This window comes from Cnephaeus nilssonii (genome assembly GCF_951640355.1).
Source record: "Cnephaeus nilssonii genome assembly, chromosome: 20".
Taxonomy (NCBI): domain Eukaryota; kingdom Metazoa; phylum Chordata; class Mammalia; order Chiroptera; family Vespertilionidae; genus Cnephaeus; species Cnephaeus nilssonii.
In genome coordinates, this window is record NC_137091.1 from 43,489,296 (window position 1) to 43,514,519 (window position 25,224).

General features: G+C 53.7%; 1 protein-coding gene across 1 annotated transcript in view; it reads left to right on the forward strand.

Annotated features, from left to right (window-relative positions):
- Positions 1–8,699: 8,699 nt before the first annotated feature.
- BICRA (BRD4 interacting chromatin remodeling complex associated protein) overlaps positions 8,700–25,224 on the forward strand; it is a 75,819-nt gene continuing 59,294 nt past the window's right edge. Inside the window, 1 exon segment of the mRNA XM_079800758.1 lies at positions 8,700–8,896. The gene's annotated coding sequence lies outside the window, so the exon portion shown is untranslated.

Sequence of the window (25,224 nt, forward strand, 5' to 3'; positions counted from 1 at the left end):
ATCCATAAATAAGTGGAATAGCAAATCAATGTTTTTTTCTCTCTCTCTCTTCCTTCCCCTCTCTCTTTAAAATCAATAAATTTTAAAAATTCTTCAGCCTTCACACACAAAAAAGAATCTGCATCAAGCTTCATATAGCTTTTTGTCTTTTGTATTGAATTGATTTGGGTGACATCCAATAAAGAGGGAATATGCTAATTGACCATCATGCCCTCACAAAGATGGCAGCACCCATAGCCAATAAGGAGGGAATATGCTAATTGACTACCATCCCCTCAAAGATGGAGGCACCCACAGCCACAAGATGGCAGTGTCTAGTCCCCTCAGCCCTCCAGCCACCCAGGGCCGCCCGAGGCTCAGGTAACCAGGGCCAGCCAAGGCTTGCGCTGCTGGCAGTGGCAGCATCAGAGGTGTGATGGGGGCGTCACCTTCCCCTGATCGCTGGGTCGCCTCCTGCCCCTGAGGGCTCCCAGACTGGGAGAGGGGGTAGGCCGGGCTGAGAGACCCCCTCCTCCAGTGCATGAATTTTCATGCACTGGGCCTCTAGTTGGTTAATAAAATTATATAGGTTTCAGGTGTACAAAACTTCATATATCTTTTTAAACAAGGCAACAAAAAACAGAAACTTTTTAGGGGCAAGTGTAATATGGTGGTTAAAGTATGAACTTTAGACCAGGGCTGCCTGAGTTCGAATCCTTGTGGCTCCTGGTTTTGGCAATTCTATAACCTCTCTGTGACTCAGTTTCCTCATCTGTAAACCAGGGATGAGATTAGACCCTACTACTTGCTAGGGTCATCGGGCATTCACTGACTTTATCTATGTACCTGGGCTGGCATAGATAAGTACTACTTGTAACTCCATCAACCCGTGGCCCAGTACATTTTCACTCTAGGCACGTGTGGCTTGCACAGCTATCTAAACCATGTCTCACCAACCCTGTGGCGTACTTACACAGAGAAAGCCCTTACAAGTAATTTCCGTAACGGACCCGAACTCATTAGCTGCAGGAAGTCCTTTGCATCGTCTTCTGCAGATCTCCTGGAGTAAAGCATAATAATCAGCATCAAAGCCAGACAGCTCTCCTTTCTACCCTGGTGTCATTTTCCCCAGGAGGCTGGCTTCCCTTCTTAAAGGGTCCTCTCCCAGGTTTGACTTTTCCCTTCTCTTTCCTAAAAAGACAGGCCTATTCCTCCTCCCCCTCCTCTGTACAAGCATCGCCCAGAAAGTGCCCCCCTCCCTCCCTGGCGTCTGGGATGTTAAAGCAACAAATAAAACCACTCTCTGGATCTGGGCCTGGATATCTGGTGAACAGGTGAGGAAATTCATTCCCAGCGTGCCCCCGCCCATGTCATTGCACTTGTTAGGGGCAGAAATAGAATAGTGGGGACTAGCCATAATTATTAGAAACTAGAGGCCCGTTGCACGAATATTTGTGCAATAGGCCTTCCTTCCCCTGGCTGCCAGCAAGGGTTTTCCTCCGGCACCCGGAACCCAGGCCTTCACTCTGGCCAGAGCCTTCAGTCTTTTCCGCCCTCCCCTCCCCCTCATAGCAGGCCCCTGCATATGCAAATCAACCCACCAGCTTTGTTGTGTTAATTTGCATACTCACTCCTGATTGGTTTGTGGGTGTCGTGGAGGCACAGTCAATTTGCATATTTCTCTTTTATTAGTGTAGCTATTAATCATGCTCTGTTAACATGATTGCTCTGTTCTGATTAGAGAAAGCACATTCCAACCTGGCTGAGAGTTGTATGCCTCGAGACATGGGAGTTAAACATCCGAATGCAGTCCATTCTCCTTTCCTGCTGCCTATCAACATGGAAAGATTAACAACCTGTTGCTGAAGCAATCTGGAGCAATCCTGGAAGCACCTGCCCTTGGTGCTCCCACCCCCCCCAGCCTGAATTGGCTGTAACCTGTAGCCATTCTACCCATTCTTATTCCTTTTGCCCACTTCCCCATGTAATCTTTTTGTTGTTGTTGTTAATCCTCACTCAAGGATATTTTCCATTGATTTTTTAGAGAGAGTGGAAGGGAGAGGGAGAGACAGAGAGAAGCATCAATGTGAGAGAGACACATCCATTGGTTGCCTCCTGCTTGCACCCCAACCAGGGCCAGGGAACCTGCAACCAAGGTATGTGCCCTTGACCAGAATTGAACCCACGACCCTTCAGTCCATGGGCTGATGCTCTATCCACTGAGCCTAACTGGACAGGGCTCCCCATGCAATCTTTGTCCTACCCAATATAAGCAGCTGGTTTATGGGAAGGGGAGGTAGAGCAGATTTTCTTGGATGACCTGCTGCTCTCCCATACTGCCAGCATTATGGGAATAAATGCTCATCTATGATTCAACCTTGTCTCTGCTTTATTGGCTCCAGTAGTGACAGGCAGCTGGGACCCCCTGGTTGTTCAGTTTCAAAGTGGAGGGGGTGGGGCCGCGCAGGCCACTGACCTTCATAACCAAGTCAATCAGAGTTTTGAGTTTTCTTAGTGGCAGTAGGGTTAAGGTATGGATGCAAAGGGAGAGTTCTCATAACTTCATATTTTTATTTTTATTTTTTTAAATGCTCACCCGAGGATATTTTTCCATTGATTTTCAGAGTGGAAGGGAGAGGGAGAGACAGAGAGAGAAACTTCGATGTGAGAGAGACACATCTATTGGTTGCCTCCCGCATGCACCCAACTGGGGCTGGCAGGGGGTTGAGCCTGCAACCGAGGCGCTTGCCCTTGACCGGAATGGAACCCACGACCCTTTAGTCCTCCTGCAGATGCTCTATCCACTGTATTTACATTGTTATATATTTCTTTGAATGGATGATACAAGGTTCAAACTTACAAAAGTACAATAAGATCTACACTCCACCTACCCTATTTCCTTCCCCACAGACACCTGCTGTTACCATTTTTTTTTCTTCTTCTTTCAAAGATAGATATTCTGGGCATTTAACAAGCAAAGCTTGTATTTGTCAACACACCTTCCCCCACTCGGCACCTTTCATACTAATACACACTCTGCTCCCTTCTCCGCTTTTTCCCCCTTGACTGGATACATAGCTCATTTCGTGTCGGTTCATGTGTTGCTTCCTCATATTACGGTTACTTCGTGTCCGATTGTGGGTCCGACCACAACTTACTTGAGAACCCCATCCTCGGACAGCTAGGCTGTTTCCGAGTTTGTTTTGCCTCATGCATTTTTATGAAAACAAAAACCACGCTCCCCACCCCTTGGTTAGTGTTTTATCACATAACGGGCGGAAGCCTCAGCCTGCCGGCCCCCCGCTGCTCGCATCGGCCGAGGGTACCCCGATCTGCACGGTCCCAGAGCTGTGGCGGTGCAGGGAGCGCGGGCATTGGCCTCCCCGAAGCTGTCAGGCAGGGCCCCGGCCCTCCGAGTCCCGCCCCAGTCGGGGCGATTCAAATCCAACCAATGGCGACGTGTAAACAAACCCGGGCCCCGCCCCCGATGAATAATACCTCGGGCCGGCGCGAGGCTCACGCGACCCCGCGGGGGATGGGGGCGGGTCTGAGCGGTGGCCACACCCCCAGGCCTGGACCAATGGGCGGCCAGACCCCGCCCCCCGCACTTGCCGCGCTGAGGACCCGAGGCCGGGCTGGGCTCGCAGCTGCCTGATTCGGTCGCCTCGCAAGGTCTCGGTTCTCGGAGCCGGGCGACCGGGCTGGGAGCCAGGCTGCGCGCTCCGGCTCTCCCAGTCCCATTTAAAGGGCGCGGTCAGAGGGCGGAGGTCGCCCCGGAATCTGTGCCCTTTGATTCTCTCTTCTTTCCCGCGCCCGGCGCTAAAACTCGGATCACGGACAAGTCCTGGATGGAAACTTTCTCCTCGCAGGCCCCAGGGAAGGAAGTGTGGAAGGGCGCCAGGTGTATTTTAGGGTTGGGCAGGGCTTTGTCTTGTTTTGTTCGCCCTTGTTATTGAAATATTACGTGCATACAGAAAAACACACGGGTCTTAAGTGTGCCGCTCGACTGAAAACTGCACCCTTCCCAGGTCAAGAAACAGAACTTGGGTTGCAGAATTTTCAACTTTGCAGTTGCCGGGGCGAGGGAGGACCGCGATGGGCGTTGTTTAAGACTTTCAGAGGCACAACCCATTTATTTAAAAAAAAAAAAAAAACCACCCCAAAACACTACTCTGTTAAGCAGGGGCGATCAAGCTAGACATTAATCAGGGTCCTGCAGGGTAGGAGCTGAGCTGCTGGGCGAGTAGGAGGTGCAAGGCGCCGTTAGAAGTAAAGGGATCTTGTTGGGTAGCTGGTGGGGTGCGGAGGACCCGAAGTGAGAGTGGCTAAGACCGGAAATGCTGTGGCACTTGCGGGGAGCCGAGTGCTCCTGGCTGCAGCGTTAACATCCGGAGGGACTCGGAGCCAGTGCGTTGGATATGGAAAAAGGCAGGATAGTTCTGCAATGTACTGGGGACCCTCCCACAGCAAATAGGGTTTTCCTGACGCTCCTTTTTAGCTGCACAGTTATAGTTAAAACAGTCTATTAAAGGTTGAGGTGAGGGACCCAGAAATCTAAGGTCATGAGAGCAGGGGGTGTTCATAATCCTAGGTGCAATATCTAGGGCTATGCTTGTTGAGTGGCTGCAAGGGCCTAGAGGAGAAGCCATTTGCCTCACAGCAAGCTTTTTGGGAGCCCTTTATTCCATCAGCAAACATTTGTGAGGTGTCCATGACCCAGTGATTAAGTCCCAAACTGGCAGGCAAGGATCCTGTGCCAGGAGCCCAGGGTAGCAGCATAATTGCTGGTCTAGGAAGGGTGGATGCATCTTCTTCCATCCTAATCTATTACCTCTTTGAACGTTCTTCTCTTTCACAGAAAGAGGATAGAATTGAAATTTAAATAAAAGCCAGCACCTGGCCCAGGGGGTTCTTATTACAGTCCTCGGAGTTTTTCAGAACAGGGAGTTAGGATTACCTGCTTAGTGATGTATTCAGGGGGAGGTAAACAGAAGTCAGCCACTTATTTAAAAAAAAAAAAAGGTTTTATTGATTTTAGAGAGAGGGGAAGGGAGAGAGATACAGAGATAGAAACATCAATGACAGAGAAACATCGATCGTCTCTATTGGCTGCCTCCTGCATGCCCCCTACTGGGGATCAACCTGGGCATGTGCCCTGACCGGAATCCATCTGCCGACCTCTTGGTTCATGGGCCTGCTACGCTTAACCACTGAACCACACCAGCGGTGCCACTTACTTTTAAAGGCATCTAAAAATAAAATGGATTTGATGAATGGATAGATGCACAGATGCGAGGAAGCAAATAGCGTAACAGGCAAACCTGGATGGTGGGTATTAAGGTTTCATTATATTTCTTTAACTTTTCCATGTTTAAAATATTTCATAATATGGCCGAAATCGGTTTGGCTCGGTGAATAGAGCGTCGGTCTGCGGACTGGAAGGTTCCAGGTTTGATTCCGGTCAAGGGCATGTACATTGGTTGCGGGCACATCCCTGGTGGGGGGTGTGCAGGAGGCAGCTGGTCGATGTTTCTCTCTCATCGATATTTCTAGCTCTCTATCCCTCTCCCTTCCTCTCTGTAAAAAATCAATAAAATACATATTAAAAAATATTTCATAATATAGATATAAAACTAAAACGTATAGACACAGACAACAGTGTGGTGGCTACCAGAGGGAAGGGTATGGGGTGGGGTAGTAAAGGGCAAAGGGGCTGAGTATGTGGTGATGGAGGATGATTTGACTTTGGGTGGAGGGCACACAATGTAATATACAGATCATGTATCACAGAAATGTACACTGGAAACCTATATGACCCTATTAACCAATGTTACCCCAATAAATTTCATGATAAAATGTTTGGCAGCAGATTTTGTTGTCTGACTATACATTCCCGTTGGCTAGATGAGAAATCGGAGGAGCTGAAGAAGTGACCCGCCCACACAATTCATTTGGTGACTCAGAGACAAAGTTGGTGACAGCTAGGGGTACTGGATTAGTCCCTACCCTGGCTGGCCAGTCCTGGGCAGGTCGGTTAACCTGTCTGAGTCAAAGGCCAACTCAGTTCACCTGAAACTCACAACTTGCATCTGATTCGCAAAGGGGAGGGGCGTGTCACCCCCAAAGGACAGCAGTTCTCTTTCTATTTGAGCCCCTACTGATCCTACACTGGCCTTGGACAAGCCCCCCACCGGAATCGAACCCTGACCTCAGGGCTTTGACAGCTGAGGTTCGGGGCTGGCTATTTGTTGGCTTCCTTCACACCCAGCCAGGCCCCTTCCAATTGGTTGGCCTGAAGACCATCTCCCCAAGAGATCAGGTGTGCCTGTGGAATAGTGGGTATTATTTATTTCTTTATTCATTGGACCTAGACGTTTCTTGAACAGAATGCCAGGCTGCATTCTAGGGGTGAGGGATACCATAACGCACCAGGGAACCTGGGACCTGCCAGGGAGGTGGGGAGAAACCAAGGCTAAGTGACCTATTTACTTCCTTGCTCACGATCTGTGTCCCCTAATATACGGTGTGTGCTGGGGAAGGGGCGGGAACCAGGGTGCTCTTGGTCACTACTATATGGCTGACACACACTTGAACTATATTTCCTGTATGAATGAATAAAGTTGGACAGTCACACACCCCCTCCCCCCAATGCCTCCAGTATGTCCATTTTGAGAGAGCCATTCCCCAAATCCCATGTAGCCCAGGGGCTGGCAGCTATGAGAGAAAAGCGCCGCCCAGCTGATTTCAGGTCTCTCTTCCTGGTTATGTGACCTTGGGCAAAACACTTCTCTCAGAGCCAATGCGGTTTTGTGCACTATCAGATGGGAGTAGCTAAAAGCCTCCAGATGAGGGGTTATCAGAGGTCTCTTCCCAGGAGGCAGCACTGAGGATTGGAAACATTGTACTTGGCACTAGTTAATGAATACTCAAGGTGTAGTTCAATCATAGCCAATGGAAGGGCAAGCTACACAAAAATAAAGTGTAAGTGTATCTATTGCTGTTCCCCCGCAGGGTCACCTACGCGCAGTGCGAGGCCACTTATAACAGTGGTCTACCACGCTCTTGTTTGGGGGCAACCCATGTGTTCACTTTTGAACTTGATAGTTTACTTTTTATACAATAATAACAGCCAACACTTTATATCAGGCACTTGCTGCGAGGTGCGGCTCTCCCCACAGCTCATTTCCTCCTAATGACCCTACGAAGTGAGGCCTATTATTTAACGATGAGGAAATGGAGGCAGAGTGAATCTGCTCAAGGTCAAACAAAAGTGAATTTGCTCAAGGTCACACGCAAGGAAGTGGCAGAGGCAGGATGTGAACTGGGGCTCACTGACTTGGGTCAGGGCCCTTAACCACTGTGGCCTCTCTCAGTGTTGTTTTTTTTTTTTTTTCTTTCACAAAACCTTGCTTTCTTCAAGAGGAAGATCTACATTTAAAAAAATATCTTTTTTTTTTTTTTATTGATTTCAGAGAGGAAAGGAGAGAGAGAACCACACCTCGCCTGCCTCCTGCACGCCCCCCACCGGAATTGAACCCTGACCTTCAGGTTCATAGATTGACGCTCAACCACTGAGTCACACCGGCCGGGCCACTGTGGTCTCTTAACAAAAATTTTTTAAAGGAAAGAAATGTTTAAATAATATGAAGTGTCACAAAAACACGAGGTAAATGCTAAAGCTTAAAAAACAGATATGTCTCAGTCACTGATTTATTGAACACATGTATTGAGCAGCTTCTGTGTGCACGGAGCTGTTCTAGGCCCTGGGGAGACAGAAGGTACTAAGGGACCCTAAGTTCCCCTGTGCGCCCCAGGAGGGCAGGCAGGCCTGGGCTGATCTCCGCGGGGCCCTCAGCCCGGCACGGGGCACACAGTAGGCGCTCATCAGGCATTCCCTGGATGAACGTGTGAATCTCTGTGTCCCGCCCGCGAAGCTTTCACGGCCAGGGCGGGAGGAAACGGACCCAGCACTATCGCGGCGACCTGGGGTGCGGGACTCCCACCAGGCCGGCTCTGCAGCAGGGCCGACCCGTGTCCCCAGCGCCCTCCGCGAGGCCGTCGCGGCTCGGCAAAGACCGACTGGGATGCGTGGTCAGCCAGCCCGGGGTCTCGGCCAGTCGCCCCAAAGCCCCCGCCACCTTCCACCTTATGGCGAGGACTCCCGGCTCCTGCGCGGTTTCACAGGCGAGACCTTCCCCTCCTTCTCCACACGCGACTCCCGCTACCTTTTCAAACCACCGCGTCTTCCCGCCCGGCGACCCTCGCCCGAATCGGGGGCGCGCCCCGGGCGCACGGCGACCCCTTCCCAGCCGGGCTGGGCGCCCGGGATCTGGGGGCGCGAGTCCCTTTAGCTCTCCCGCAACACCGAGCGTCGATGGAGGCGATCGCCGGACTCCACCGGAGTCTGAGAAGGCGCGCCCCCAAACCCCCGGGACTGGGGCTGAGGAGGGGGCGGTGCTGGAGCGAAGGGCCCCCTCCCTGGGCGGCCGCGGCCTCTCATTCGCTGGCGGGCCCGCCGCTCGGCGCCGGGAGCCGGGGCCGGTTCGCCGGGAGCGGGGCGGGGCTTCCCCAAGCCCCTCCCCCAGCGAGGGCGGAGGGAGGCGGAGGAGGAGGACGAGAAAGGGGGGGCGGAACACAAAACCTGTAAAGGTTTTTTTCTTTTGCATTTAATTAAAAATAATTTTTTTTTTTTTTTTTGCAAACCCGAGGGGTCCTCCCCGGAGCGGGCGCGGGGCCGGGGCGCCCGGGCCGCGGCGCGGGGCGGCGGCGGGGACCCGGCGGAGGCTGCCGGGCGGCCGCCATGCGATCAGGCAGTGCGCTGACCGGCCCGGCCGGTCGGCCCCTTCTGGGTCCTCCCTGTGCAGCCCGTGCGGGGCCGTCTCGGAGACCCCGCGCCGACGGCTGCTCAAACATCAGGGTGAGTTTCTCACAATGTAGCAATTTCTCTTTAAATCTCTTAACTCTCTCTACCTGCGAGTCGGGGCTGTGACAGGGCGCAAAAGCGAGGGGGGAGTGGGGGTTGGAGGCGAGGGTGTGTGTGGGGGGAGCCGGAGCCGGGGCCGAACCCACCCCCCCGACACTCACACACTCAGCCCCCCAACCGGGGCGCAGCGTCCGCTGCCTCCTTTTTTTGCTCGGCGCCCACCGCCCCCGGCAGCCCCCACCCCCCGCGTCTCTCCTACCATCACCGCCGCCCCGATCCTGCGGGGACCCCCCCACCCGGCTTCCCTGCCCAAACCCGGCGCTCGGTGCCTCCCGGCCCTCCCGCCGGCTGCCGGGGATACAATGGAGCGGCGGAGAGACGAGACCTAACGTTCCACGGGGGGAGGGGCGGGAGACCCCCTCCCCGGCCCGCGGGCTTCCCCCCCTCGCCCTCCCCGGCCTTTCGGGGAAGAGGAGGGCAGCGGGGCAGCGGACGGTGATTTCCCGGCCGGAGGCGGCGAGACTTCAGCTCCCCTTCTCGCCCGTCCCCGGCGCCCCCTCCCCAAGTGTCTCCCGGGGCTGCCGGGGGGAAACGGGGCCCCCGGCCAGCTGGGGAGGGATGGATGTGGAAGGAGGCCACCGGGTCTCCCCCTCCCCATCGCCCCTAAACAATGAAAGGAGTTGACTTGGTCCCCCACCCCCGGCGGGGAAAGGAGCGGACCCCCTCCCCAGCGGGCTGGCTGGTCCCAGAGGGGGGCCGTGGCGGGGGAGTGAGGAGGGAGGTGAGCCTTACCCCTGTCACCTCGCGGGGTGTGGGGCGGCCCCCCACCTCCACCCCCTCGGCCCGGGAAGGGGAGGCACCGGGCCCAGCCCGGGCACCGCGCTCGGGTGGTGACCTTTAGACAAAGGCAGCCCTTTCCCTGGGGTGAGCCCGGGCGAGCCGGGCCCCTGCGGAGGGCCGCCTGGCCGCGGGCACCGGGAGGGAGGGATGGAGGAGGGAGGAGGGATGGAGCCATCTGGTTTTCCCATCCCGGGCCGCCCCTGGGCTGCTGCTCCGGCTGCTGTCACGGGCGGCCGCGGGGAGACAGGGGACCCGGGCTGCCCAGGCCTTGGTCCGCGGCCAGCGGAGAAGCGGGCGAGGAGCCGCGGGAGGGTTCGGGTTGGGGCGCGGGCGCCGGCGGTGATTGGAAGGCACGGTGGCTCCTTCCTCTCCGCGCCCCTTTGTTTTGCTTTGTGGTTCTGAGCAGCTGAGCTTCCAGGGAGGTGGGGTCAGAGGCCGCCGGGTCAGCTCCTTGGGGAGGCGGAGGGTGACAGGTCCCGGCCCGCCGGTGTCCCCGGACAGGGGCTGCAGTCCGGGCCCAGCCTTCCGTCCGTCCGGACTGGCAGCCCCTTTTGTCACAGCCCTCCGATGGTGTAACAAGGATCTGGGTTTGTACTGAGCGCCTGCACTTCCCTCACATCTTCCCGAGGGCGCTTGTTCTGGGAAACAGTTTGTAGAAACACCAAGACACCAAGGCCTGAGATTTGTAAGTTCTGAGTGCTCTCAAACCCTCACCTGCGGCGGGGGTGGGGGTGAGGCTGAGTCAACTCTGACCTCCGGGATGGTGGGAGAACAGGGGAGCTGACAGCTCAGGAACGACTCCCTGCCCATGTGCTGGTGTCAGGTGTGACTTAGGGGGTTCATTGACCTCCCCCGCCCTTCCCCATAGCTCCCCGACTCCTAGGGGTTGGAAATAAGCTCGTCTCTCTACCCAGGGACCATGAGGGCTGCTGCAAAGTGGCCACAGTGGGAGGAGGAAGTAGGGACTGCTGTTAGTCCATTTTGCAGGCAGGCTAATGGAGGCTCAGAGAGGTTAAGTGACTTGCCCAAGGTCACACAGCCCCAATTGATAGCCCTCTCGGGTTTCTCCAACTCCGTTCAAAACCGTTAGGTCCCCCTGTACCCCTCTTTGGCACTTGGTCCCTTTGATTTCAGTTGACCTGGGTCTCAAATGTAGTTAAATCCCTGGACAGAGCTGTCAGAGTGCACCTGGACGCTGGGCTGAGGGCGGGGTCATCTCACCTGTGGCCCAGCATGTGCCTGTGGGAGCTGAGAGTTGGAGGTGTGTGAGTCAGGGGAAGGGGGTGTCCCAGGCCTGGCTGAGGTCACCCAGGAGCCAGCCCCACTGTCAGTCATCCTCTTCCCCCCCTGAGCCGGGACTTGCCCTGGCTTGCTGCTCCTCAACCCTGCAGGGAGGGAAGCTGAGCTGTTGGTTGGGGACCTGGTTGTCACTGTGCCCTGCGGCCCTCCGTGGCACCTGATGCAGCTGGCAGAGAGCTTTCCTGCCCATTCTCCGCTGGGCCTGGTGGCACACTCCTGCTCCCCTGCACACTCCTTGGGGAGGTCATTTCACTCCCTCGACCTCAGTTTCCTCATCTGCAGATGGGGATAATGACAGTTCCCTTAGCTGACCTTGAGGGGGTGAACGTGTCCAAACGTTTTATTTTTATTTCTCATTCAGCGGGTGGGATGTGGCATGCCTGTAGGGTGGGGAGGATTGCCTGGTGCTGGGGGTTTTACGGAGATCACAGAAGGTGTCCACCCCTGAGGATGCTCCTGTGGCCGCCGAGGCCCGCTGTAGATAATTCCGCTCCGGCGACATACCCCTGCACCCGTCTGACCTGGGCCCGCCCCCTTCGGCATTCACTGGTGCTGCCGAATCCACCTTTGGGGGTCCTGGGTCACCTCCCTCACTAGATGAAGAAACTGAGTTCCGGGGAAGCCTGGGCCATGGCTTGGGGTTGGGGCAGGCGGGCTCCACGTTTGCCAGCAGAGCTGGGCAGACCACATTTTGAGGGAGCCCCTGCCCCCCAACTGCTGTCCTCTCCTTGATGTGCAAATGTCTTCCTCCGGAAGATGACAGGCATAAGGAGTCATACTTCTGGGTGGGCAGCAGGAGGGGGCCTGTAGGCCTCTTGAGGCTGCGTGGTTCCTGAAAGTAGGAATAGATTTCCTTTGAGGTGGAAGCAGGAGGAAGCCCCAGAGGGACAGGCCTATGCCCTGCCCGCCTCCCTGCGGACTTCCTTCCCAGAGGCCTCTGGGGCATTCCCTGGGGATGTGGGGTCCTCTTCCCCTTCTGAGCTCCAAGAGTCTGTGGAGGGGCCAAGAGGTCAGCGCCAAGCCCTGGGGCGGGGGTGATGGGGGTGGGTGGGGCGGGGAGGGAGGGTGTCCCCCAGGTGTGGGGAGGGTTCCCCGGGTCCAGCCACCAGCAGAGTTCCCGCCAGCCTTCCCAGCTTCCCTGTGGCTGCCTTGACTCCTGGTCTCAAGAATGCGGAGGGCTGCTGGTGGGGAGTTAATTGGAAACAGGGAAGCATGGCATTCCTTCCCAGCGGCCTGGGCTTGGAGAGCAACCGAGGGGCTGCCATCCTCCCTCTCCTGCCCTGCAGGGGAGAGGGCGGGGGGCTTGGTTGTCTGGCCTGGGCTCTTAGTGCCTTCCCTCCCCCCCCCCCCCCCCTGCCAGGCACTCTCTCTCTTAGTAGAAATAGTAAGTTCCTGAACTACAACATCGACGGTGGGTGTCGAGTGTTCCCCCTCCATTCGAAAGAGTGGCCCCCCACTTATTCACTGTTCCTACCCGGTTCGTCCCCTCTCTTTGAGGGCGCAGGGCCTGCCTGAGAGCTGGCTCCCCAGCCTAGGATGCGTCACACTGGGGACACATGGGAAATGTTTACTGGAATTGTCCCCAAGGAGCCCCTCCTCATTCCTTCTCTAGACTTCGCCCTGCCTGGAGTCCCACCATTAGAGGTTTGTCCCCATTGACTGACGCCTTTGTGTCTCGGGGCCCTGTGAGTCTCCCCAATGGGGAGAGAATGTTTTCCAAGGCATTTCTAGTTTTGCTGACAGTTCGTTGTGTGTGGTTTGTGTATTCATGGTGGTGGGGGGTCTGTTGGCAGGAGAAAGCTGGGGAGACTGCCTTTGTTTCCTGAATGGTTTCCAGTGAAACTTCCTGAGGGCCTACTGTGTGCCAGGGCCCTGGGGCTCCGTTAGGTTGTTGGGACCCAGTCCAGGAGGAGGCGAAAGGTACGTGTTGTTTTCAGGGCTGGATTCGCCATGTGGGATTTGACCGAGTCTGTCGGGTAGTCTGTGAGCCCCCAAGGAGGAAGCAACTTCTTTCTCTCCCCCGTCTCTCTCTCTCTCTTTTTCTTTCTAAGCGATACAGGCACGTGGGACACATTCAAAGGAGTATGTCTCCTCCATTTCCACTGGCGCCCCTGGGACCCCGGCTTGCCTCCCCAGACGCAGCTCCTCAGTTCTGATGCTCTGTACACACATGTACACCTGTGTGTCTATCTTTAAAAGTGTGTATTGTGCTCAGACCGTGGCACTCTCTTCCCATCATTCTGCAGGTGGCTTTTTCCACCTCAGCTGCCTGGGAGACACTCCTGTGCTGTGCACGGAGGGTTTCCTCGTCTTTTTCTTGGCTGCATGGTATTCCGCGGAGTGGGGGAATCCTCCCTGACTTGACATACGTGCACGTGGAGATGTTTCCAAAAGTTGCAGCGCGCGGAGAGGGAAGGCATGCGTCCACGTGTCTTAGTGGGACATGGACACGCCTGTGGGATCAGCTCCTGGAAGCGGGGTTGCTGGATTCTTAACCTGTCGCCTGTCGTTTGGTCACCCCGAGGAGGTCCCGTGGCAGCCGTATCTTGAAGTCGTCCCCCTTCCTGCTCAGTTCATCCCACCTGACCATCCCGGGGGTCTTGGGGTCCTGTGACCTCCTGGCCTGTTCCTCCTGCCTGTGGCCTGCTTCGTGTGCTTGCCGGTTGGTGTGGAGGTCAAGAGCGTGGGCTTGGGAAGCCAACTGTCTGTTGGTTCGAATCTTGGCTCTGCCACTTGCTGGCTGAATGGTTGCAGCCAAGAGGCTTGCTTCCCCTAGGCCTCGGTTTTCCCCCTCTGTTAAATGGGTTCAGCTCAGTACCTGCTTTTGGAAGGTTGTTGTGAGGGTTTACTAACATCCATAAAAAGTTCATAGGTAGCCCGGCCAGTGTGGCTCAGTGGTTGAGCATCAACCTATGAACCAGGAGGTCACAGTTAGATTCCTGGTCAGGGCATACCCCCGGGTTGCGGGCTCGACCCCAGTGCGGGGTGTGCAGGAGGCAGCCGATCAGTGATTCTCTCTCATTGATGTTTCTATCTCTCCCTCTCCCTTCCTCACTGAAATCAATAAAAAAATATATTTTTTAAAAACGTTCATAGGTAGTCATACAACCGGTGGTGGTGTTGTCTGTCATTCTTTGTTCGTTCTTTCTCCCGGGGCCTTTTCAACTCGGCTGCAGCGTGAACCCCGTAAACGGGCAGGCATGGGAGGGAACGCTGGCTCTTCCACTTCATCACAGCATGACTCTGGGCAAGGGATGCCTTTTCTGGGTCTCAGTTTCCTTGTCTGTAGAATGGACTCAGGCCGGTTCCCTTGTAGGGTCTGCTGGGAGGGCCTAACGAGACAGAGCTCTCCCAGGCCGGGCCTGCAGCTGAGGTCGCTGCTGTTTTCGCTGTGATTACTGTCCTCCCATGGGACCCAGGCTGACTTCTCCACTCTGAAAGGTCCCCATTGTCTTCCCCAAAGGCACATGGGAACAATGTTGGCATTCTAAACTGGACGGCACATAGCAGGCTGCTCTGGCGTGACTCTGGAAACAGACAGGGCTTCCCTGCTCTGTGCCTCAGTTTCCTCATCTGGAAAACATGGGAATAACAGGAGACCCACCTCAGACGTGCTCACGGGTGTGCAAGGCCTGGCATATAGCAGGGGCTCAAAAACTGTTAGTGGGATTATTATTATTGTTGTTATTATTAAGAGAAGTAGCAAAGTCTCCCGTGAGATCAGACCCATGTTTTTATTGCCTCCCCCCCCTCCCCCCCCCAAAAAAAACCCTAGGCCAGTGGTCGGCAAACTCATTAGTCAACAGAGCCAAATATCAACAGTACAACGATTGAAATTTCTTTTCAGAGCCAATTTTTTAAAAATATATATATTTTATTGATTTTTTACAGAGAGGAAAGGAGAGGGATAGAGAGTTAGAAACATCGATGAGAGAGAAACATCGATTCAGCTGCCTCTTGCATACTCCCTACTGGGGACGTGCCTGAAACCAAGGTACATGCCCTTGACCGGAATCAAACCTGGGACCCTTCAGCCCGCAGGCTGACGCTCTATCCACTGAGCCAAACCGGTTAGGGTGAGAGCGAAATTTTTTAAACTTAAACTTCTTCTAACGCCACTTCTTCAAAATAGACTCGTGCAGGACATGGTATTTTGTGGAAGAGCCACACTCAAGGGGCCAAAGAGCCGAATGTGGCTCTCGAGCTGCAGTTTGCCAACCACGGCCCTAGGCAATCAATGTTGGCATTTTATTTATTCTTAATGATTTTGAGATCGAGAGAGAAAAACATTGATTTGTTGTTCCACTTATTTATGCATTCATTGGTTGATTCTTGTATGTGCCCTGACTGGGATGAAACCCACAACTTCGATGCATCCGGATGATGCTCTAACCAACTGAGCCACCCAGCAAGGGCTCAGTGTTGGCATTTTAAATGGAGGCCAGGTCCCAGGCAATCAAATACCCTTTGGGTCTCCGTTTCCTCATCTGTAACAGAACTTCCCTCCCGGGGTTGTTATGAGATTTAAGTGAGTCAAGATGTGGAAAGCTTTCTGTTCTTAAAGATAACTTTTTCAAAATTTACTGATTGTTTTAGAGAGGGAGGTAAAGTGACTTGGCCAAGGTCACCCAGCTAGCTTCTGGTAGAGCAAGGATTTGAATCCAGGTGGATTCTACTGGTTAATTCAGACCTACACCCGGGCCTTCTGTGTGCCTGGCCTTAGAGCTCTGCCCTCAGGGACAGGGCAGGAGGTACACACCCATCCTCCCTGCAATGTGAGATCAGTATCTCGATCAGCTGGGCTGGTGGAGGCTGGGAGGAGACATGACTTCTGGGGTATGTGGGGGCATCAGGGCAGGCTTCCTGGAGGAGGGGGCTTCTGGGGCAGGCTCTGGATTCAAGGCCATTCCCAGCAGAGGAGCGTGGGATGCACTTCACAAGCCCGTCGACGCTTCATGGGGAAGGAGGGCCTGAGACATGGAGGCTGGGAACTGGGGTGCCGTGGTTTTGCTGATGGGAGGAAAGAGAGAGGAGTCTAGGATGACCCAAGGTCATTGGCCTGAACAACTGGCTGGATGCAGCTGCCCTGTCTTGGGACGTGATAGAGCGCTGGTAGTTTGGGGAACTCAAGCCCCAGAGAGCAAAGCTCTAGCACCCTCCTGGCTGGTGGAGGAATGCAGAGAGGAGAGAGATGGAGAGTGAATGAGTGAACTGTAGGGGTCTCAAGTGAGGGACGGTGGCACTGCGTGATAATTGAGCCCCAGGGATGGGGATGAGTCCCCAAGGAGAGGACAGGAGAGGGTTGAGGATCAACCTAGGTGGCCGCCCCTGTGTAGAGCGGGAGCATCTTTGACCCAAACAGAGAAAGAGAGGGAGGAGGGGCAGGGTCCGGCACGGTCAGCGTCCCAGGAACAGCGTAGGGGAGTTCGAGAAAGGCTGCAGCTTACATGGACTGGAGGTCGGGCTTCCTGGGTTGGAAGCAGCTGTTCTGGAAGCAAAGATGTCCTGGGTTTGATGGGTAGTGGGGGCAGGAGCCAGACTGGAACGCAATGAAGAGCCATGAAAAAGGGGAAGGATGGCCCATGGAAGGAAGGAAGGAAGGGGGGAGGGAGGGAGGGCGGGAGGGTAGGGAGGGAGGAAGTAAGGGAGGGAAGAAGGAAGGAAGGAAGATATCTTGCTGTCCTCTATAGCTCCTTCATGCTCAGGTAAACATCTAACCCTCACCTCTCAGACAGCACCCCTCCAGTCTGGCCTGGGCTTATGTCCTTGACCTCACCTCTCACCTTTAACCTTGCCTTCTCCATGCACCACGCTTGGTCCTTCCTCCCACGTTTGTCCTTGCTGTGCCCTCTGCCTGCAGAGGTCTCCCCCAACTCCTTCCTGTCTCCCAGGCCTCTGCCAGGGAGCCTTCCTCGTTGACCCTGTCCAGCTTCCTTCGCGTCCCTTAGTGCAGTGGTCGGCAAACCGCGGCTTCCGAGCCACATGCGGCTCTTTGGCCCCTTGAGTGTGGCTCTTCCACAAAATGCCACGTGCGGGCGCGCACGGCCAGTGCTATTGAAACTTCGTGGCCCATGCGCAGAAGTCGGTTTTCGGCCTGGGCGAGCCTGTTTTGAAGAAGTGGTTCTAACACTGAGCCACACTCAAGGGGCCAAAGAGCCGCATGTGGCTCGCGAGCCACGGTTTGCCGACCACTGCCTTCGTTTATTCCCGAGACAGAATTCCTCCCCAGGACCTGACTCGGAATAAGCTCGTAATCGGCAATTTAGTGCGTAAATGAGGGGCCAGGCGGCCTTTGCACAGGTGGGGAGGAGGAAGAGCGCATGAGATTGGTTTTTCAGGATCTGAGCAGGCTTACAAGCTCAGGAGAGAGAAGGCAAGGAGTGAAGGAAAGTTCTGGAAGAGGCAGCACCAGGTTGGCCCCAGGAGTGTGAGGAGGTGAGGAGGCGAGGGGAGAGGCATGAAGGGAGAGGAAAGGTGTTCGTGCGGTTGGGAAGGAGTTCAGGAGCCAGCGTGGACCTGCTTGGAGACAGGAAGAGAGGGGACTGAGGGGGGCCCGGTGGTGGGGGCAGGGGAGCCTGCAGCCCACCCTCTTTCGGCCTGAGGGTGACAGTATGCTGGGGTTCACCGTTTGGGAAAAGAGGTGTCAGGTCCTTTGGGGAATCTGATCAGAGACTACAGACCTTCTTCCCGGAGAAATACACACTGGGCTCTCCCCAAATCTGGCAAAGGATCTCGGGGCGCTTGTGGATCCGGTTGAGCTTTAACATAGATTGTGACCATAGCGACGATGATAATAATAACAGCTAGCACTGCCCCGACACTGGTCTCAGCGCTTCCTAAGCACTGACTCATCCACTCACAGAAGGACCTTCGGAGGTGGGTGCAGTGAGCATCCCCGTTTTACAGATGAACAAACTGAGGCACAGAGCTGTTAAGTGACTTGCCCAGAACCGCACAGCTGCTCAGTGGTGGTCAGGCCGCAGGCAGAACCTAGAAAACCTCTCTACTTCCTTGTTACCGGAGCCACAGTGAGAAAGCCCACAATCTGGAAGCCGCCCTCACCCTTCTGCCTCCACTTTGGTTTGGGATCCAGCTTGGGTCTCAGCTGAGCTCAGCAGGGTGCCGTCCCTCCTTCCTTTCTCTTTGACCCTCCTCTGTGTCTTCATTAGCATAACCGGGGCCGCCCCAGCTTCCCCCAGACCGAGGATGTGTGTGAGTTTGTGAGCTTGTGAGCCAGCCTGGGTGAGTGACAAGCTGGTATGAGTCAGCAAGACCTAAGGGATGGGGTGAGGGGTCAGGACTCCCAAGGCGCATCTGGCTTGCAGCCGGCTGAGGAACTTGGAGCAAGGGCCCGCCCCCACCTCTCTCAGCCTCAGTTTCCCCATCAGTGAGAGGGGCCTACTCCCTTCCCCTTGCAGGTCAGCTCGGTGACATCGCGTGTTAACAGAAGTGCTGCATGTATGGCACTAACCGGGACCGTGTTTCAAAATTCAGACTATTTCGGCACATGATGGTGGGGAATACCTAGCAAGCTCCCTGGCCAAATATACTGGGATTTCTGCAGCAACAAGTATTTCTGCTGCTGACGGGCCTGTGGCTGTTTGTTTGTTTGTTTTTTTGAGGGGCCTGTGGCTGTTGACACTGAGAGGGATACATAAGGATGGTTAGAGATTTTTGGAGGTTGGGACGGCAGATATGAGGCCTTAGATTTATCTAAATTATCTATTGATGGGAATGTTGTGGGATCTTATTTGAGAGAATGTGTTGTCAGGTGCCTGGCATATAAGCACGTTACAAATGCTAGTTGAGCCCTAGCCGGTTTGGCTCAGTGGATAGAGCGTCAGCCTGCGGACTGAAAGGTCCGGGGTTTGATTCCGGTGAAGGGGCCCATGCTTGGGTTGTGGGCTTGATTCCCAGTAGGGGGCGTGCAGGAGGCAGCCGGTCAATGATTCTCTCTCATCATTGATGTTTCTATCTCTCTCTCCCTCTCCCTTCCTCTCTGAAATCAATAAACATATGTTAAAAAAAAGACAACAACACACTTTAAAAAAAAATAAAGGTAGTTGATCACTCTCACTGTCATTGCTATTATTGTCACTAACCAGCTTTTAGTCTGTACCCACTGATGCAGACAGCAACCAACAGTTTCTCAAACTTGACCTGGCCACAGATTCCTTGGGGGCCTGTTAAAGTGTGGGTTCTGACTCAGTAGATCTGTGGCTCAGCGCTTCTAAAGGGCTCCCAGGTGAGGCCCCTGCCGCTCCCGGACCACACATTTGAATTGCAAACGTGATTTCCCCTGGGTTTCCAGTTGCTTCAGGCTCTCTGCGAGTCTGAGACTTTGGGTGCCCAGGCTAAAATAAGATTCCTCAGCTCTTAGCTTCCGGTTTGCTAATTTGAGGGAAGGTCTGTATTAATTATTACACAGGAAAAAGAGTCATAAAACACTATAATTCTTTTCACTGTCCCCCCTCCCTCCGTAGAGGGGACCTCTGTGGGAAGTTTGTGCTGTATTCTTTTTTTTTTTTTAATTGCCTTGAGAGAGAGAGAGACATCAATTTGTTGTTCCACTTATTGATACATTCGTTGGTGGCTTTTTAAAAATATATATATTTTGCCCTGACCGGTTTGGCTCAGTGGATAGAGCGTCGGCCTGCGGACTGAAAGGTCCCAGGTTCGATTCCGGTCGAGGGCATGTACCTTGGTTTCGGGCACATCCCCAGTTAGGGAGAGTGCAGGAGGCAGCTGATCGATGTTTCTCTCATCGATGTTTCTAACTCTCTATCCCTCTCCATTCCTCTCTGTAAAAAAAAATCAATAAAATATATTTTAAAAAATATATATGTATTTATTGATGTCAGAGAGGAAGGGAGAGGGAGAGAGAGATAGAAACATCAATGATGAGAGAGAATCATTGATCGGCTGCCTCCTGCACGCCCCCCACTGGTTATCGAGCCCACAACCCAGGCACATGCCCTTGACTGAAATTGAACCTGGGACCCAGGCTGATGCTCTATCCACTGAGCCAAACCAACTAGGGCCGTGGTCGGCAAACTGCAGCTCTCGAGCCACATGCGGCTCTTTGGCACCTTGAGTGTGGCTCTTCCACAAAATACCACGGCCTGGGCGAGTCTATTTTGAAGAAGTGGCGTTAGAAGAAGTTTAAGTTTAAAAAATTTGGCTCTCCAAAGAAATTTCAATCGTTGTCCTGTTGATATTTGGCTCTGTTGACTAATGAGTTTGCCGACCACTGAGCTAGGGCATTGGTGGATTTTTGTATGTGCCCTGACCGGGGATCGAACCTGCAGCCTTGGCGTATTGGGATTACACTCTAACGAACTGAGCTACCCGGCCAGGGCCAATTGCATTGTATTCTTTCAACCCCCTTTTCTAGGCATACATTTTTTTTTTCCTTTGAGCATACATACCATATGAATTCTTCTATCCTTACTTTTTAACTTGAACAAATGTCTTCGAATTATTTCCATGTCAGCAATCTAGAACATTTCGGTATATGGGACAACGCTTCAACCAACTGAGCCACCCAGCCGGGGCAGTCGACCATAATTTATTTACCCTCTACCTTATGGATTTTTTTTTAAGTTTATTTCCAGTATTTGCTGTGAGCCTATATATATCTCTCTCTCTACATATATACATACATATATACATATATATATATATATATATATATATCTTAATATATTTTATTGATTTTTACAGAGAGGAAGGGAGAGGGATAGAGAGTTAGAAACATCGATGAGAGAGAAACATCCATCAGCTGCCTCCTGCACACCTCCCACTGGGGATGTGCCTGCTACCAAGGTACATGCCCTTGACCAGAATTGAACCTGGGACCCTTCAGTCTGCAGGCCGACGCTCTATCCACTGAGCCAAACCGGTTAGGGCGTGTCTTTATAGTTAGTGTGTCTCTTGCAGATAGCATATAGTCTGACAGTCTCCATCTGACGATTAACATATTAATATTAAGATCATTGCTGGCCAGTAGAAATAAAATGCTAACCATTTATGTTATTTGAAATCTTTTAGTAGCCACAGTAGAAGCAGGGGAAATTAATATGAATCTATTTTATGTACTCTAATATACCCAAAATACTATCACATCATTCCAACCTGTGTTCAATGTAAAAATCATTACTGAGATGTCTTATAGTTGGTTAAATACACATACCATGAAATTCACCAGGGTTGATGCGGTGACAGGTGTATTTGCAATGCTGTGTATGTAGCACCACGACCCTCTTCTAGAGCTTCTTCGTCGTTCCGAACGGAAACTCGACCCACTAAACATACCCTCTCAGGCCCTCCTCTGCTAGTAACCTCTATTGATTTGCCTGCTCTAGGCGCCTCGTATAAGTGGTATCATACAGTAGTCATCCTTCCGTGTCTGGCTTAATTCACGGAGTGTCATGTCTTCAAGCCTCTTCCGTGTGGTAGCATGTATCCATGCTTCGTTCCTTCTCATGACTGAGGAATATGACATTGTCTGTACATCACATTTTGTTTATCCACTTGTTCGTCGGTGGACGCTGGGGTTGTTTCCACCTTTTGGCCATGGCGAGTAGTGCTGCTTTGAACATTGGCATAGAGTCTGTCTGGGCCCCTGCTTTCAGTTCTTTTTTCTCCTCCCCCGCCCGCCCCCCCCCCCCCCCCCGCATGTTTTTATTAATTTTACAGAGAGAGAGGAAGGGAGAGAGAGAGAGAAACGCCGATGAAAGAGAAACATTGATCGGCTGCCTCCTGCACACCCCGTACTGGGGATGGAGGCCAGAACCCAGGCATATGTCCGAATGGGAATCGAACCGGGGACTTCTCGGTGCCCGGGAGGAAGCGCAACCAATTGAGCCACACGGGCCAGGACTCAGTTCTTTTGGATATAAACTAGGCGTAGAGTGGCTGGGTCATATGGTAATTCTGTGTTTAGCTCTCGGAAGAACTGCTGTTTTGCACAGTGGCTGCACCATTTCACATTCCCATCGAGCAGTACACAAGGCTCCCATTCTCCACACCCTCACGAACACTTGCTATACAGTCGTTGTTTTCCTACACGTAAGTTTTCAAAATTTGTTGTACGTTTCACACTCACAGCACATCTCAGTTGGACCAGCTGTATTAAAAGTGCTCAGGAGCCCTAGCTGGTTTGGCTCAGTGGATAGAGCGTCGGCCTGTGGACTGAAGGATCCCGGGTTCGATTCCCGTCAGGGGCACATGCCTGGGTTGTGGGCTCAGTCCTCAGTAGGGAGTGTGCAGGAGGCAGCCGATCAATGATTCTCTCTCATCATTGATGTTTCTATCTCTCTCTCCCTCTCTTTCCTTTCCGAAATCAATAAAAATACATTAAAAAAAAAAGTGCTCGGGAGTGGAACTCCTTGCTGGAGAGCGCTGGCTCAGACCATCAGCTGTTCACGGTGTTATGGATGCGGCGGGATTTAAATCTTGCCTCTTGCTGTTTGTTTTCTGTTTATGGCCCATGCTCTTTGTTCCTTTTTTCTCATTTCCTGCCTCCCTTAGATGAATTGAGTAATTTAGTGTTCCCTCTTACCCCCACTGTTAGCGGATTCACACTACCTCTTTGTTGCTCTAGAGCAGGGGTGGGGACCCTATTTGCTCCTGAGGGCCATTTGGATATTTATAACATCATTCGGGAGCCATACAAAATTATCAGCTTAAAAATCAGCTGCTGTGTGTGGTCAGACATTTAATTAACTCACCCACCCCTAATGCCTTGGCAGGGCCAGACCACATGATTTCTCGGGCCTTAGACGGCCCTTGGGTGGGACGTTCCCCACCCCTCCCCTAGCGGTTCCATTCTGCATCTTGGACTAGAATTGGGGCGTGGAGTCCACGGGGAGATGGGAGCCACGGGGGGCTTTTGAGCTGGGGAGTGGCGCCACCTGACATTCTTGCAGCCACACCTTCCGTCGCTTGTGCAAGAGTGCCTCTACCAGCCAGATTCCTGGAAGAGGACTCGCTAAGGCAGAGGGAAGCTGCGCCGAGATGTGGGTGGGCCCTGCCAAATTGCATTCCACAAAGGCTTCACCGTTCTCACCCCGTGCAAACAGCAGCCAGGATTTATTGAGCGACTGCTCCGTGCCAGGCCTGTGCCAGGCCCTGGGGACACTGGCCAGAGTCAGCCCGGCTCCTGCGTCAGTAACGCTCCGTCCCCGAGGCCCAGGGCAGCCTCTGGAGCTGCCTGTGAGCTCAGAGGAAGGCCCGGGTTCCAGGGGAACTGAAAGAGGAGAGGCGAGAGGACACTCAGGGGGCGGAAGGAGGGTGGCGGCTCCGGTGGCGTGAGATCGGGAGGCGGACAGCCTTGGTCCGGAGGCCGCACGTGTGGGCGCCCTGTCCATGCGGCGGAGTAAAATGACTCCCTCCCTCTGGGCTTGTTTGGGGAGGAAAACAGCGCCGGGGTTGTTTACGTTATCTCCGCGGCGGGCGGGGATCGCCATCGGGAACGGGTCAGCCTGACCTAGGGGCTGCCTGACCCAGGTTTTGGACCGAGTTTAAGGCCTGTGTCAGATCAACTTCCTGGGCGAGCTACTCCGGGCCTCGGGGGACGGAGGGAACCGAACAGCAGGGCTGCCCCCCGGGCCTGTGCGGGGGCTCCAGCCAGCGACCCGATGGCCGCACAGAACCCAGGACCCGCCTGGACCCCAGGGAGGCTCCGGAAAGGTTAGCTGCCATTATGGCTACTGCTGCTGTTCTCTCTGTCCGTCATTATGATTCATGTAAGTCCTCCAGGCAACAGCCAGATCCTCCCTTATCCCCAGGGCCGAGACCCCCGAGGTACGAAGTCCATTTGCTCAGGCTCAGAAAACTGCAGAGCCGGGATTTGAAGCCGGGTTTGTCTGATCAAAACACCACACCGCCACCATCAGTAATGGTCCCGCCGTGACTGGCCGCAGGGCCAGACCTGAAGCCAGGCTATTTATAGTCTGTCTGTGTCACTCTGCAAGTGAATGCATGGGTTTGGCTGCAGGAATATTAGGGTTTGATTACAGGTGCCGCCTCCGAGCCTCCTGGGGGTGTTCTGTGATGGACGCGGGCACGCCATTACCCTGCACAGTGGGGAGCAAGGCTGCGTTCGGACACATCTGGGCTCCAGGGGTTTGGGTAAAGGATCGTGGACCCATGTGCGTGCAGATCCCGTCTCCCCTTCCCCACGTCCCCGGCTGCATGCTGCACACACACCGGTTAGCATCCTCAGGTTCTCCGCTCGCTGCTGGACGATTCACAATGAGCCGCCTCGTCAACCCTTGATGGGATTGAAGGCGGGGAAGCTGGGTGGGCGGTAGGAGTGGGCAGGGGGGCTTCTGGAAACCTGTTCTCCAGAAGCCGGGAGCCTGGAGTCTGCCGGGCCGTGGCTGGCGATGAGGGAGGAAGGGGGAATGGGATGATGGGCCAGGAGCAGTGTCACGGAACCGAAGAGAGGCCAGGCCCTGTGGATGGTGAGGCAGGGGAATTAGGGGCGAGCGGGCCGAGGAGATTGTACTCACTCCCCGGCACAGGCATGCTGTCTCCGGCCTGTACCACGATGCTGCACTCTCCAGGGTGGTCTCCGAGGCACCCAAACTGTGTGTCCAACACGGCGCTCCCCTCCCCCAAAACCAAACCAAAGCTCAGCACATTACATCATCCTTGACTCCTCCCTCTCTCTCTCTCTTTCATTTTCGTTTTTATTTTTAAAATTTTATTTATTATTTTTAAATTCTCACCTGAGGACATGCTTATTGATTTTAGAAGGGAAGAAAGAGAGGAGAGAGAGAGAGAGAGGAGAGAGAAACATCGATTGGTTGCCTCCTGTATGCACCGACCAGGGATCAAACCTTTCAGTGTACGGGACGACGCTCCAACTAACTGAGCCACACTGGTCAGGGCTCTCTCTCTTAATTTAAATTCAAAAATTTTTTATGTGGTAAATAATACAATCATAGGAGTTATCATCTTAGCCCAGGGGTCGGCAAACCGCGGCTCTTGAGCCACATGCGGCTCTTTGGCCCCTTGAGTGTGGCTCTTCCACAAAATACCATGGCCTGGGCGAGTCTATTTTGAAGAAGTGGCGTTAGAAGAAGTTTAAGTTTAAAAAATTTGGCTCTCAAAAGAAATTTCACTCGTTGTACTGCTGATATTTGGCTCTGCTGACTGATGAGTTTGCCGACCAC